We start from the raw sequence: 13,304 nt of genomic DNA, 5'->3' as shown, positions 1-13,304 counted from the left end.
TTGGGTTGACGGTTGGACTCGATGATCTTAGAGGTCTTTTCCAACCTCAATGATTCTATGATTCTATGATTCTATGATTCAGTCTGATTTATTATACCTCCTCAAATGCTCTGGATCTTTTACAACAATACAGGAAGTTTCAAGTTACAAATTTTTCATTTTACAAATGCTCTGTTTAAGGATATCTTTGGGTTTGGATGCTGCTGATTTAGAGTATATTCTCACTCCTGATATTTTTTTTATATTTATAAGCTTAACTTTAAGAAAGATACTTAACATTTCAATAATAACTGTCTTACACATTTAAGGCAAAAAATACACATTCCGTACAAAATCAAAAAGCAAATTAAAAGATCTCTTCTTCCTCCACCCCTCTTGGCTAAACAGCAATTTCTAGGAAGTTCTGCCAGCATTGCTTTTTCTGGTTTTGTTTGGTTGGGTTTTTCATATGAAAGAAAACATTAGCACATAGTGCCTAGCATGTAAATCCAAAGCTTTAGAGCTCTTGAAGAGGGCACCACTGCAGACTCCTTTTATATGTGTTGATGTCTCAATTACCAATAATCCACAAACAACTGTAGCTGCAGAGTGCAACCATCTGGTGGACTATTATAAAGAAGAAATAGATGTCTTATAGATATATGTAACTTCCTAAAGATCATTTCCTTGTACGGAAATGTTCAGAGAGTTTCAAGTCTACCTCTTTCATCTTTGTCTTGTAAATAGATAAAGTAGGTACATGAGTATGAGAAGAAGGGGCTTCTTTTTACAGAACATGAGAAAATTTCAGAAGGTCTACAGGATCTTGACACAGGTGTTCACTTATTGCATGATATGACTCATATCATATTAATAGTTTATTTCTGTTTTATTTGAAAAATAATTATGATTTTAAAACCACGTTCCTCAGTCAAAGTATAAGATTAAAGACAATGTGTTAAAAACCATTAAATAAGACAGTAAGTAACAAAAACAAGGTATGTTCCACCTCCAAATAGTCACTCTCTCAGATGAGGAAAGTGTTATTCTCTACAGGCAACAGATAAGGCTGGAAGGAAAAGGAAAAGCAAGCCACCACAAAACAGGTAAGAAAATGGAAAGGAGACAGAAGTATCCATACTTTCCATGAATGGATCAAGCATTTTGAAAACAAAGTTGGTCTCCAGGAGCATAAATCCAAGAAGCTTCTGAAAGTTTGTGGTAGTTTATCTACCACCGTCACTACTGCCCAGTATGGCTCTTCCGTATAGACACTTGCAATACAATAGGAAATGCAAAATTAGGTGTGACTGTTGAGGTCTGTGAACAGAGGTAGAAGAACTTAGGTAGTGTTTTTGTCAGTTCTCTTACTGGAGGGTCAAGGGACAAGTGTATTCCCAAGGAAAACATTACCGAAAAGCTCTCTTGATAATAAGAAGACATGTTGTGAATGTCAAGTTAAGGATGGTTTGCACCTTAGGAAGTAAGGACAGTGTCCTTGCTCAGTAAGCTGCCAACTAAGTGGGAAGGCATTGAACTAATTAAGGTAGGAGAATGCAACAGAACTGAATAAAAATGAGGCTTTTCTTGACAAAGGCTTCAGAACAGGTTTTATTCTCCACAGTGTTAAAAGACCACTAAAGGAAGGGTAAGGAGGTGTGTGAAAGAAAATATTCATAAGATGATTGAGTTTATGATTCTCAGGACAGGGATACGAAATAAAACCAAAATATTTCAGGAAAACAACTTCAGTAACCTCAGAATTCCCAGATAAAATACCATTGAAAATTTGTCCGTGGTGGTGTAGCCTGATAGTTCAGAAAGAATAAGGACACAAGTGTCTCTTTACAGAGGAAAAGGTAAAAACTTGATGCTACAGGAGAACAACTTCACTTAAATGCTCATTGTCCACAAACACAGGAAAGAGGCATACGGGTTACCTTCTTAAGTACAAGAAAAAAAAATGAGCCATGAACATTAAAAGGGGTTGAGAACAGCAAAAAATCTGACCAGAAACAACACAGATAAGTCTATAAATTCAGTAATAATTAGAAGCTCAGGAAAGAAAAAGCTGGTCCACTCTTAAGTGGAGAAGAAAAGCTGTTGACAAATCATGCTGCAAATACAATGGTGCTTAAGATCTTCATGACATTGTCAAGAAGGCTAACTGTCATCAGACACCTATCACAGCCAGTATCAATGACATGGGACTATGGTCTCTGCCTGCTACAGAAGCAGGTTGGAAAGTACTTGCATTAGAAACACATTTTCTAATCTGCTGGAACTGATGAACTGAATTTCATCTCAAAGTACTTGAAGCAGCTGATGAACTACGAGCAATTTCAGTTTCAGATTAAACATAAGGGAAAATGCTAACTGTTAGCATCTTAAAGCGTATGAAAGGATTGTCCAGGTGGGTTGTAAAGTAACTCTCAGTGGAGTTTAGAAAAAACATCTGTTAGGAATGATATAGGTACAGTTGATCCTGCCTTCAGCCAAAGATGAACTAGATGAGTTTTTCAAGTGCTTTGCAGACTCTGGGACTTTATAAAGTGTTCTAATAGCTTGATATAGAAAACAGAAAACAAACTAAAATCCAAATCAAATTAAAAAAGCAAGAAGTTATCTAAGTTATGACTCAAGAAATAAAATAAAAAGCACACTGAAAGGATCAAAGCAGACAAATACCTACCTTCTTCTTCCACTTCATCTGTGTCTTCCTTATTTTGCCTTATCTTGTCACACCAACACATATCTCTTCATGCTGCTGCAATACCTCTACAAGTGCACAACCCTTTGCTCTATTTCCCTATTGTTTTTATCCAAAGTACTTTAAAATAGGAATCTTATAGGTCTTATAGGTCTTCTTAAATCACATTCTGATTTCTTTTGGTCTCCGAATCAGCAAGCCATTATACTTTAATATTTTTCTCAGAAAAAAAAAAAGCTGTTGATTTGAACTTTGACATCTCCTATGATGGCTCACCTAATTTCATTTGTTTAATATGGTGCTGGAGTGAGCCAATATGATCATAATTCAGTATGAGATGAAAGGCTTTTTATGATCTTCTCTCAAGGTTAGTCAATAAGCTATTTGAAGCACTATATCTGCAACCATAAGAAAAAGAGGTAGGTTCCATGACTGGTAAATATATTTTCTTTCTGCAAAATCTAGGACTCATTTATTATGTTTGCATAGACCCATTTCAAATCCAGTGAAGCCGTCAAGTCAGTGGAGTGCTTGTCAAATAATAAAGACTTATTGCTAGTTACCCCAAGATACCTTGTCTTGTCAAAAATCTTGAGTTATATTATCAACATTAATTGAAAAATTTTAGATTTATTCCATTTCTTCACCATTTGTAAAGTTGCTCACATTTCTTAATGTGAAAGATGTTTCTTAACTGAATTCAAGCAAGACCATTATGGCTCTTCAACTCTTACTTCTTTGTGCAGCAGCCTTTATATTTTTAATGTGCCCATATCAATGCCTCTGCCACCTCCCAAACCTTCAATGATTACCTGAAAGTTCAGTCCTCTAACCCATGAATTGTGAATCAGGAAGCAAGTGCTACAGGATTATATTCATAAATTGCATGTAACAAAGAAGATAAAGGAATCAAATCTAATTTTTCTCTTCAGTTCAGCTTCTACTTAAATAGGAAAAGGCTATAAAATAAATTATTAAAATATCCAGAAAAAGACATTTGGTAAAATGCTTGGGACAATAACTATGGAAACCTAGTTGCTAATATACAACAGTCAGTTTTTTGTTTTGTCTGTGAAGCTGAAATTCGTGCAAATCTTTAATAATAGCCACCTTCCAAAGGCAGATCTTGATTTATGCATCTGCAGTAACAATACAATAGCTGTGCTCTGTAGTTATTTTAACAATAGCTTCATGCAGTGATCTGCACATTCTTTCTAATTAATTATTTAAATATTCTGTCAGGTGCTGCAGTTAAGTCTTAATCATTTTGTAAATGGATGAAGAGAAAGAGAGTTTAAATGACATAATCACATCCAAATGCACTAGTGGTACGATCACAGAGAGCAAAGTCATAGGTGTACGTCCATGCAGGTTTTCTGACCCCCAGTGCCTGTGACACTGAACTCTAGAGAAACTTTTTAAGCTAAATATTTCATTCTAATATATTGGACTCATTCAACACCAGCTGAGGAAACATAATACAACCATGCTTAACTTTTTAAAAACACTAGCAGTTCTTTTGACATCAGTGAATTACATATGTATTGACATTGATTTAAGCCTGCATTTGACTATTGTGCTGAGACCAAGACCTTACTCATTCTAGTAGAGACACTTCAAAAACATAAAAAACTATGTTTCAGAGCAGCAACCTTTAACATTGAAGCCTACAACATCAACCCCCTTTTGGTAGAACAAATTCCCCCTCTCCACTGTATATCAGCTTTAAAGAACATTAAAACTGGCACAATCCACTCTAAGAAGAAAAGCATATCTATTGCAAGTATTACGCAACATATGGTATACGGAAGCACCCATGGTTCAAATTCTCTGCCTTATTGTTGCAGAGTTGATGTTATAGTTTAATCCTCAGCTTTCTGAAGTGCATCATTTAAAGTCAGTCCTCTCATGAATTATTATAAGCTTTCCCAATTCAGAATAATTTGTATTGGCAAATGTATTGGCAGAATTATCTTAGTTTTATGCATATTGATACGTCACTTAAGACTCTCCAACCACTATGGTACCAGATACCTCTCAGAGAAAGAGGGACACAGCCTCTGTCCCAGAAGTTTACAGCCTAACTAGTTAGAGCAAACAAAGGACTACAGAGAAAATAGGGCTGAAGATGAAGTTACTTTCTCAGGGTCATGAAATAAGATAGTGGCAGTGAGAAAGAGACTCCAAGACTTCTGTTTTCAGTCTTCTCAGTATCTTACCTCTTTTCTAAATAGTTCCTCCATTTGTTTCAAATTTCAGCAGGAGATTATAATTTATGTTCAGATCTGGTATATGTAAGTAGAATATTACTGATTTGTAAATAAACCGCGATGTGAATTTGCCTAGTGAGTTTAGCTGCAGTACAAAGCAAGATATAAAAAATGCATATACTTCACATAACTTGATCTGAACAATCTTCTCACAAGTTTCCTTTTTTCTTCTGAGATGCTCATACAGCTGTCAGACCCTGTAATATTACCTAACAATGCAAACAAAAGAGAGCTACAATTATGTTTGCCCCAAATAACAGTAAAAGATCAATATCACATCCTGCTTGAGTGTTATAATATCTAACACCACAGCTATTGCTCAAAGAGGAAGAAAGGTGTTATCTTCAGCCTTATCTTTGTCCTCCTTCCCACAAGGTAGGAGGTAAAAAACAAGTCTGTAAGAATAAGAATGTCTAATTAAGTGAAAGAAAAATCTTGTGAACAGCAAAATGCTCAACTCACAAAAGGAGGAAAGTATATCCAGCATTTTGCTTCATCAAACTTATGAAAGCTATCAGGGGGTTAGATTAATACTAAAACAGATGCAACTTTTAAATTAGAAAGCACTTACACCAAGACTACTGTTGTAATGAAGGAGAATTTGTCAAAATATGTCATCTCCATGGTTGTGTTCAGCTTTTGCAGTGGTGTTTTACCTACTTCCATACCATACTCATCACCACTTAGAAACTACTTCCACCTCTTCTGTGCCACTTTTGTGAATGTGTTGCAAAGTTATTTTGTTGTTTAGGACATTTGACTCTCTTTCAGTCTAGGGACTGCAAAAAAAGTCACAGTGGAGGCAAAGACCCTTGTCTGGTGTGCTTATGCTTTCATAAACAGGCTTGATTTTTTGCAAGCTCTTGCAAAACTCCCAGTCATTCAATAGCCCATAGACTACATGTTGAAAATCACCATAGAGCTGCATAGATGCAAACAAATTCCTTGAGAAGCTGCAGGTTGAACCCTTTATGTTCTTTGTTTATTTCTGCCAATATTGTCTTTTTCTGTCACATATTAGTAGGCCTGAGTACAACGATTATCTCTGTAGCAGATCTATAGCTCTTTTTCTGCTAAGGCTGCTGAGAAGGAACTGGCTACCTGATCTTCCTAGTCACAGGGATTGTTTTTGTGTCAGGGAAGTTCCCTGCAGGAGAACTGAGATTAACTCCCTTTGCACTACATAAATGGTGCAAAGGAGTGATGGGCAACATATGATGTTACAGTAATGCAGTGATTCTAAAGCAACCAAAACCAAATCACATCACATAATTATGCAGTGACGTTATCATGATACCTTCATTACTGTCTTTGATTACTGTATGGCCTGGCCTGGTCTTTTGCCTCTTTCATTTCCAGTAAAGCACTGGCGTGAAGGAGAGGCGACACATTTGTGGAGTAATAGGAAATGTGTGGATCATGGGACAGAAGTCACAGAGGCTAGGGAAAGTGTTCCTGCCTTCTGTGGGGGTTGGGGAAGAGAGGAATGGGCTCCCTGAGCCCCAGAGCTGCCTCAGACTACATCCTCCAAAACAAGGAGGATTCCATTCCAATTGCTGTTGTCTTAGAACTTTAATAAAAGTTTGCAGTATTGTTTTAATGTGTTCACCTAAAGCTGGCCAAGTTGAGAACGTTCTGTCCAAGAATAGGTCCCAAGACGCTCCTATATTCCCTGCAGTCAGCTAGGTAACAGGCAGTAATAAAGAAAAAAAAAAAACAACACTCCCACCTGTGCTTCCCAAAATGCTGGTGACTACCTGTCCAGCACTTAAAAGCATTGGAAATGTTTATGCTATTGTGACACTTCAGTTTATTTTTTAACATAAAAGATTCATATTTGTCACCCATCAGAAAAACAAAAAGTTCAGAAAAGCAGAGGTGTTATCTTGAAACAATGAGCATGATTTCTTGATGTTGCAGTAGTATACTTAGCCCTCAAAAGAAGACTGAGGATATGAGCATGTGGGATGAACACCTTTATCGAGCAAAGACAATTAAGCACTGCATGAAGGAAGTTATATTCTGAGTTCCTGCAAAAGCCACCTTCTGTTCCCTGAGCTTCTGCCTTCTGATCCTTTTTGCAGTCAGTGTTCAGATTACTTTCTAACAGCAATCTAAAATTATATATTGTTGGTTTATTAAATGTTTTAGAATAAACTTGCTTATATTCTCAGTTTGGTAATGTATTGTATTTGATTGTCTCCTTTTCTCAGGCAGACACATGAAAAGGAAAAAATCTCTCTTATGTGTATGACTCCCATGAATCCTATACTTTCTACTTTTTAAAGCTTTAACCTCCTTTTATGTTTTTCTTCTGTTTACTTCTTGCTTGTTTCCTCTTCTTTTGTCTTCCTAAATCTTTCTCTTATATGTCAGTCCCTTGACTCTTCTACTCTTCCTATTTGAAGTCAAAACCAGCAGGATTCCTCCTTCTTCATCCTACTCATTCCTGGTTTTGACCTTCTGTATAATTCAAAATATACTGAGTCTTTCATGTACAGATATAAGATCCAGTCTGGGTTAGTCAATACACAGCTAGATCCCGGATGCTGCAAATAGCAATGTAAGCAAGATCCCAGGTCGCGCATCTTCACAGTGGGCTACTGAATCAAGGCTCTGTGATGCTCATATGAGACCAATTAAAGTGCTAATAAACCCTGAGGTCTATAGCAGCTAGTGTTTTCTCATTGTCCTGAAATATGATCTATTGTATAACTCTGGTCCCTACACACACACACATATGTGCACACACACTTACACGCGCAAAAAAAATTCAAAAGTTGGGGACATGCTACTGTTATGTCCTCTTGACCTTGGCATACAGCCCTAAGAGTAACACGGACATAACAATTTGGGAGGTGAGGGAAGGGCATCACAAACTGAGTCCTAGAGATTGTGACCACTTCATGAAGGAATTCAAAGGATTTATCAGGTGGCCCCACATGTGTCTCCAGGACCGCCTTCATCTGGAGCTGAGGCTTTTTACTCAGGGCACAGGAGTCATCTTCTGAGCTCGAGCCCTCAAGCTTTCTTTGTGGGAGGTGATCAATCTTTTAAGGCACACCAAGCAGAAGCAGCTTTGCCCAACTTTTATGTGAACAGATCATCTCTGAGAGGCTGGTGTTAAAACCCACATCAGCGATTGGAGGCAGTGTCCTTATCCAAAGCTATAAAACAGGGTGGATGGGGGAAGTACTTTCTACCCTGACTGCTGAAGCTGGGGAACTCAAGAGAAATAAAATATTTCAGGGAAAAAAGATAAATATGAATAATTATATATGTCCAGTGGTGAAGGTACTTATCTGCAAATAGGCAGATGGGAGTTCCAGCCCCTGTTCTTACCACATTCTTCATTTTTATGCAGAGAGCCCTTACTATAACATACAGAAACAGCCCTGAAGTAAGAATCAGAGCACCGGCCTCCCAGCAGAGGTGAAGGCCATAATCTTTCCATGCCTACTCTCTCTGATCTTGAATAATTTGTGTCATAGTGCCATCACCTCTAGCAGGGCAAAGTTTTCCACTACCTCCTTCCTTAAAACATTGTCTTTAGGATGTCATTCCAGGAAATTAGATATGAGTTTCAAATCCTTCAGGCAGAAGGAGGACGCAGGTCTGTCTTGCCCTTAGTAAATGGAATAACCATTTTTCTAAGCAGCAACCACAAGTGCTTTTTTTAGCATCAGTGTGCCATCCATCTACATGTATTCTAGGAACACCTAGATATACTCCAGGAACATGTACCAGATAAAATTTAATCAGAAACGGAGGCAGAAAAATGCCTAATTCTTTGATCCCATGTGGAATTAAGTGGCAGAAGGTGGCAAGCTGCTGAACATGACATACTTTTGCAAATGCACAACAACAGAACACCTTGAAAATACAAATTTGAGCAGAGTTACACACAACCGAGCAGCAGGTAGATTACATTTGATAATTTTAATCCTAAATTACACCTGAGTCTTTCTGTAGACAACCAAGTCTTTCATTGTAGTTATCTGTAATTCAATATATTAAATATACATACCTCTTGTAAGAAGTAGAGCTGGTTAAATGTATTCTCCTGGAATAGCTGGATGTCAGAAGACTAGAATTGGCACTTTCCACAAGAATACACGCATTCCTTCAGAGTCATTGACAGAAAGCAGCAGGCAACAGGGCTATTCTGCTTGTTGCCCTGGCAGGCAGGTGGCTTGCTTGGCTGACCAGCTCCCAGCCTGTCCCACTGGGCAGCCGGGGAGACAACCAGCATGTTAGCTTGCCAGCTTTTTGGCTGCCTGACTGGCAGATGGACTTGCAAGCTGCCTGGCTGGCTGCCTGCCTAGCCCTCCTTCTGCCTGCTGGCTGGTTTACCTGCTGCCCAGCTCCCCAGCTGCCTGGCAGGCTGCCCAGTTTGCCTGATCATGGGTGAGGTTATGGGCCCAAAATAGTTTGTTCTGCAAAGCAGGAGACCGCAGTGTTGGTGTTTTGTTCTCATCCAATTTGGAACGTCCCATGAAGCAGAAATTCCCATCCCAGCAAGCTTTAGTAATCAGTTTACAACATTTATCCATGTATTCTGTACTGGCAATTATGAGTTCTTAAGACTGAAGAAACACCTTGCTGGAATTATTTGCATAACATTTGCCTGACTTGTTTTAACTCCTCAGATTGGTTTTTACAGATATTCTCTAGCAGAGTCAGAAAAGATTTTTAGACAGGCTTGTAATGTCATATTAATCGCTGGCTCTATTTCCACTGAATTAAGCTACAACCCAAGCCATAAAGTACTAATAAACCTTAATATGTACTCATGAAAAATCAGAATGATGACAGTCTTGGATATGTGGCCAATATCTGTGCCAAGAGGACTGAACTTTTTCTAACTTACAGAAAATAAGGGAAAAAAAAATCTACTTGTCATAAAGATGGCAGGAGTCTGCCTTTTCTCAGAATACCGTACCTTTAATAGTTCCAATTTCAGTTTAATCACACTGTCTTAAAGATTTCACTCTGCTTAAATAATGAAAAAAGGTGTTATAAAAATTGCATGAAATCAGCTTGCCCCAGGACACGTTCTGTTGGATGTAATTACATATGCTTCAACAACTGGAGCAATGTGTTGTGTGAAAGGCTTTTAAGGTGGCAGATGTTATTTGTGCAGGTTTTAAGGTAAAAAGAAAGTGGAGGGCAATGACTAACACCCTGAGAAGAAGCTGTTCGATTTTTTAAAACTCGAGAGAGTAAAGATGTTATTAAATTATAAATGGACAAAAAACAGTGGTAAACTGGGGATACACTTTATCGTATTGGGGAATTAAAAGGAGACTCTCACCTGAGTGGAAAGTATTGCATTCCAAGAAAGCCTGTCAGAGAGAAAGTTCTTTATGATATACCTACATCTAAAATAGGACAGTTGCCTATAAAGCAGTCTGTGATATTTCCCTAGTGACACTCGTCTACAAGGCAGTACAATAAGAAATATCACTTTTTTTCTGCAATACTGGTAATGACAGTACATCAGAATTGAAGTGTAAGGCTATGGAAAACATTCAGACTACTCCTTTCCAGCTGGAATACACAAAGGACCCTCTGGGTGGCATTTCTCTAATGAATAGTGAACTTGCTTTCCCAAGCTGTGTCAGATTGTCACAAAGAAGACAAAGGGACTGTGCATGCCTGTAAGTGGTTTATTAAAATTAAAAAATAAATAAATCAAAGAGCCAATAAGTGCTCTCATCAGCTTATACTGTGCATATGCTATAGCAGCTCTTTATAATATAGAATACTTGGTGCATAATAAGTCCTGTTCTAGTTCCTGATTAATACATTTTCATTTCATATTGACTTTCAGATATTTGGGTGTCAGGTCTCCCATTATGCAGGAGTCACTAGAAGCACAGTAGGTTTTTTTATTAAGCATGATTTCTTGAGTTACAGCCCTTGTTCAAGGATATTGCTACCAGTACATTAATTGCTACTAATAAATTAATTATATTGCATTGAAATACTTAATAAAATAGAGGCACACTCGAGGAGTGAAGGATTATTGTTGAATTTTAATGTTAGATTCAAATATATCACCTTTACTACTTATTCTTTCCTGTTCTATGGCCACTTGATTTTGATTAACTGGAAGCATGCTTAAGAAACTCCTACAGTCTGCTTAAAAAGACAGCAACATTTTACAAGAGAGAATGCAAAGAATATGCCATTCACCCACAAATCTACCTGACAGCCATTAGCAATTCTTTGATTTTATTTCTTGTGAAGGGTGCTTAATTCTTAGCCGTTCTCCCCATGGAGCTCTGAATTCTCCATGACTTAATTTTTTTCAAGTTTAATTTATTCTTTTTTCCAGTTTTAATTTTATCCTGTTTTCTCGTTACTGGTGTTACTATAAATAAATCTCATAATCTGATTTCTTCATTAGTGTACACAGTGTGTGTCAGTCTAGTCCCTAGAGACAAAGAAAAGAGCTTCTGGAGCAGAGTTAAGGTATTAATGCCCAGTTCCTGAGACAAGCACTCCTACGCAGGGACAGCAGCCTGCCTTTAGTCATGGCCAGAACTTCACAGCTCAGGTAAGGCAACAACCCCAGAGCCCCGTGACTGCCAGGCACCGGAAAGGATGTCTTCATTACAATATTGAATTTTGGTGCTTAAATTCTTCTTATGTCCTCTTTCAGGAATATAAAGTGACTTAATGGTGCTCCTCCAAATAACTGACTAACTGAATGAATCGTTCAAAGATGGGTTCCTTCCACTCCTTGCATAGCTTGACTCTGAAATTCCTTCCATACGGCTGAATGCTCAATGATTTTTTTGTTTGCTTAAATTTCAGTTCCCCTCCCATCCTTGTCCTGGCAAGACAAGGGATTTATGCTCAAACCAGTTAGTTTCTATGCACAACTGTATATTGTCAAAGTCAATAAAATACCAAAAAGTTGAAAAAAGTTGCTATATCCAATATTTGAAGTTGAAGGGGCAAGAAAAGGTGTTTTATATTTTTGCTAGAGCTTGCAGCCAAGCAGATGGAACAAATTTTAAAGAATAAAGGACCCAATCTTACAGACACTAGTTTCTTTTTATTAAGATGAACAGCTCTGTGGAGTTCTGCTGCCCACGGATTCAGTTTCATAAAACTGTTATGCAAATGTTTTATCCCCAGACTCAACCTAGATGTCAATAGCATCCTGGAAAAGATCCTCTCCAAGGTATATGAAAGATACAAGCATATATCTGTTCTGTACCTCTGAAAATTACCTTATAGCTTCACAAAGTACACATGCATTTTGCATTTTTCATGTTTTGCCCTGATCTTTGGGAATATTCACACTTAAAATGGAGACTACTTTGGTAAAAATCTACAATTCCAACTGTGACAAAGTGTTAGGGAAGAAAAGTTGATTACACCAATGATATAGTGATCATATCTAGAGATCTTGCTTAATAAGTTAGGTCTCAGTAAATGGATTCATGGCCACAAAAGAAAATATCTGATTCATTTTTTCAGTAATTATGAGTGTGTTTTTACATAGCATGTACCATTGACCTGCAGCTTCTAACTGGAGGTGTCATGACTGTCATGTCAGTTCACTGGCTTGCTTCTCTGATTTTTTTTTTCCCTCCTTCCCTAATGGATTACAATTTTTCATGAACTTTTGGCTACCATAATGATTTGGTGGTTCATTCAGCCCACCCTTTGCTTTCAGACCTTTAGTTGCACCATAAGAAGCAGTGTGGGAATAAAAAAGGAAAGTCATTAAACAATGAAAAAAACCCAGAATTAGAAGTTCCAACAAAACATATTTTATAAATCCTTGATGCTTATTGTGACAGCACAGTTAGTCACTGACTTGCTATGTTGGTGTGATGCTATGCAAAAATGTAGGGACACAGTGATATTTTCTCTCTTCACTGACTGAAAGGCAAAAATGTACCCCCCCCCGGGCAAAATGTCCCTAATAAACACAATGTTGACATTAAAATATGACAGGATGACAGGCACAATGGTAAAGAAAACTTGAATCACTCTTACTGCATGAGACATGATGAAGGTAGTGTATGAATAATCCAGAGAAGGTTATGCTAGATAAAACAGCTTAATTCATCTTTGTCAGTTTATGCGTAACATGCATATTGATTCAGTTCTAGCTTCCTAAAGGTTGGTATTTGAATCCGCTGAAAATCTGCTAGATCAATTGGATCCATCACAGGGATGGGGATTATCAGTAGTTTATCTAATATGCAAACACTTTCTTTACTTATGAAGCCCATTCAGTATGTGACTTATGCTTCTTACAGAACTTGTTCATTAATATTTTAATAATATTTTCTTTAATTATTACAATATATTATAATTGT

This window comes from Aptenodytes forsteri, unplaced genomic scaffold (assembly GCF_000699145.1).
Source record: "Aptenodytes forsteri isolate BGI_AS27 unplaced genomic scaffold, ASM69914v1 Scaffold23, whole genome shotgun sequence".
NCBI classification, from domain to species: Eukaryota; Metazoa; Chordata; class Aves; order Sphenisciformes; family Spheniscidae; genus Aptenodytes; species Aptenodytes forsteri.
This window is presented reverse-complemented; position numbering follows the sequence as displayed.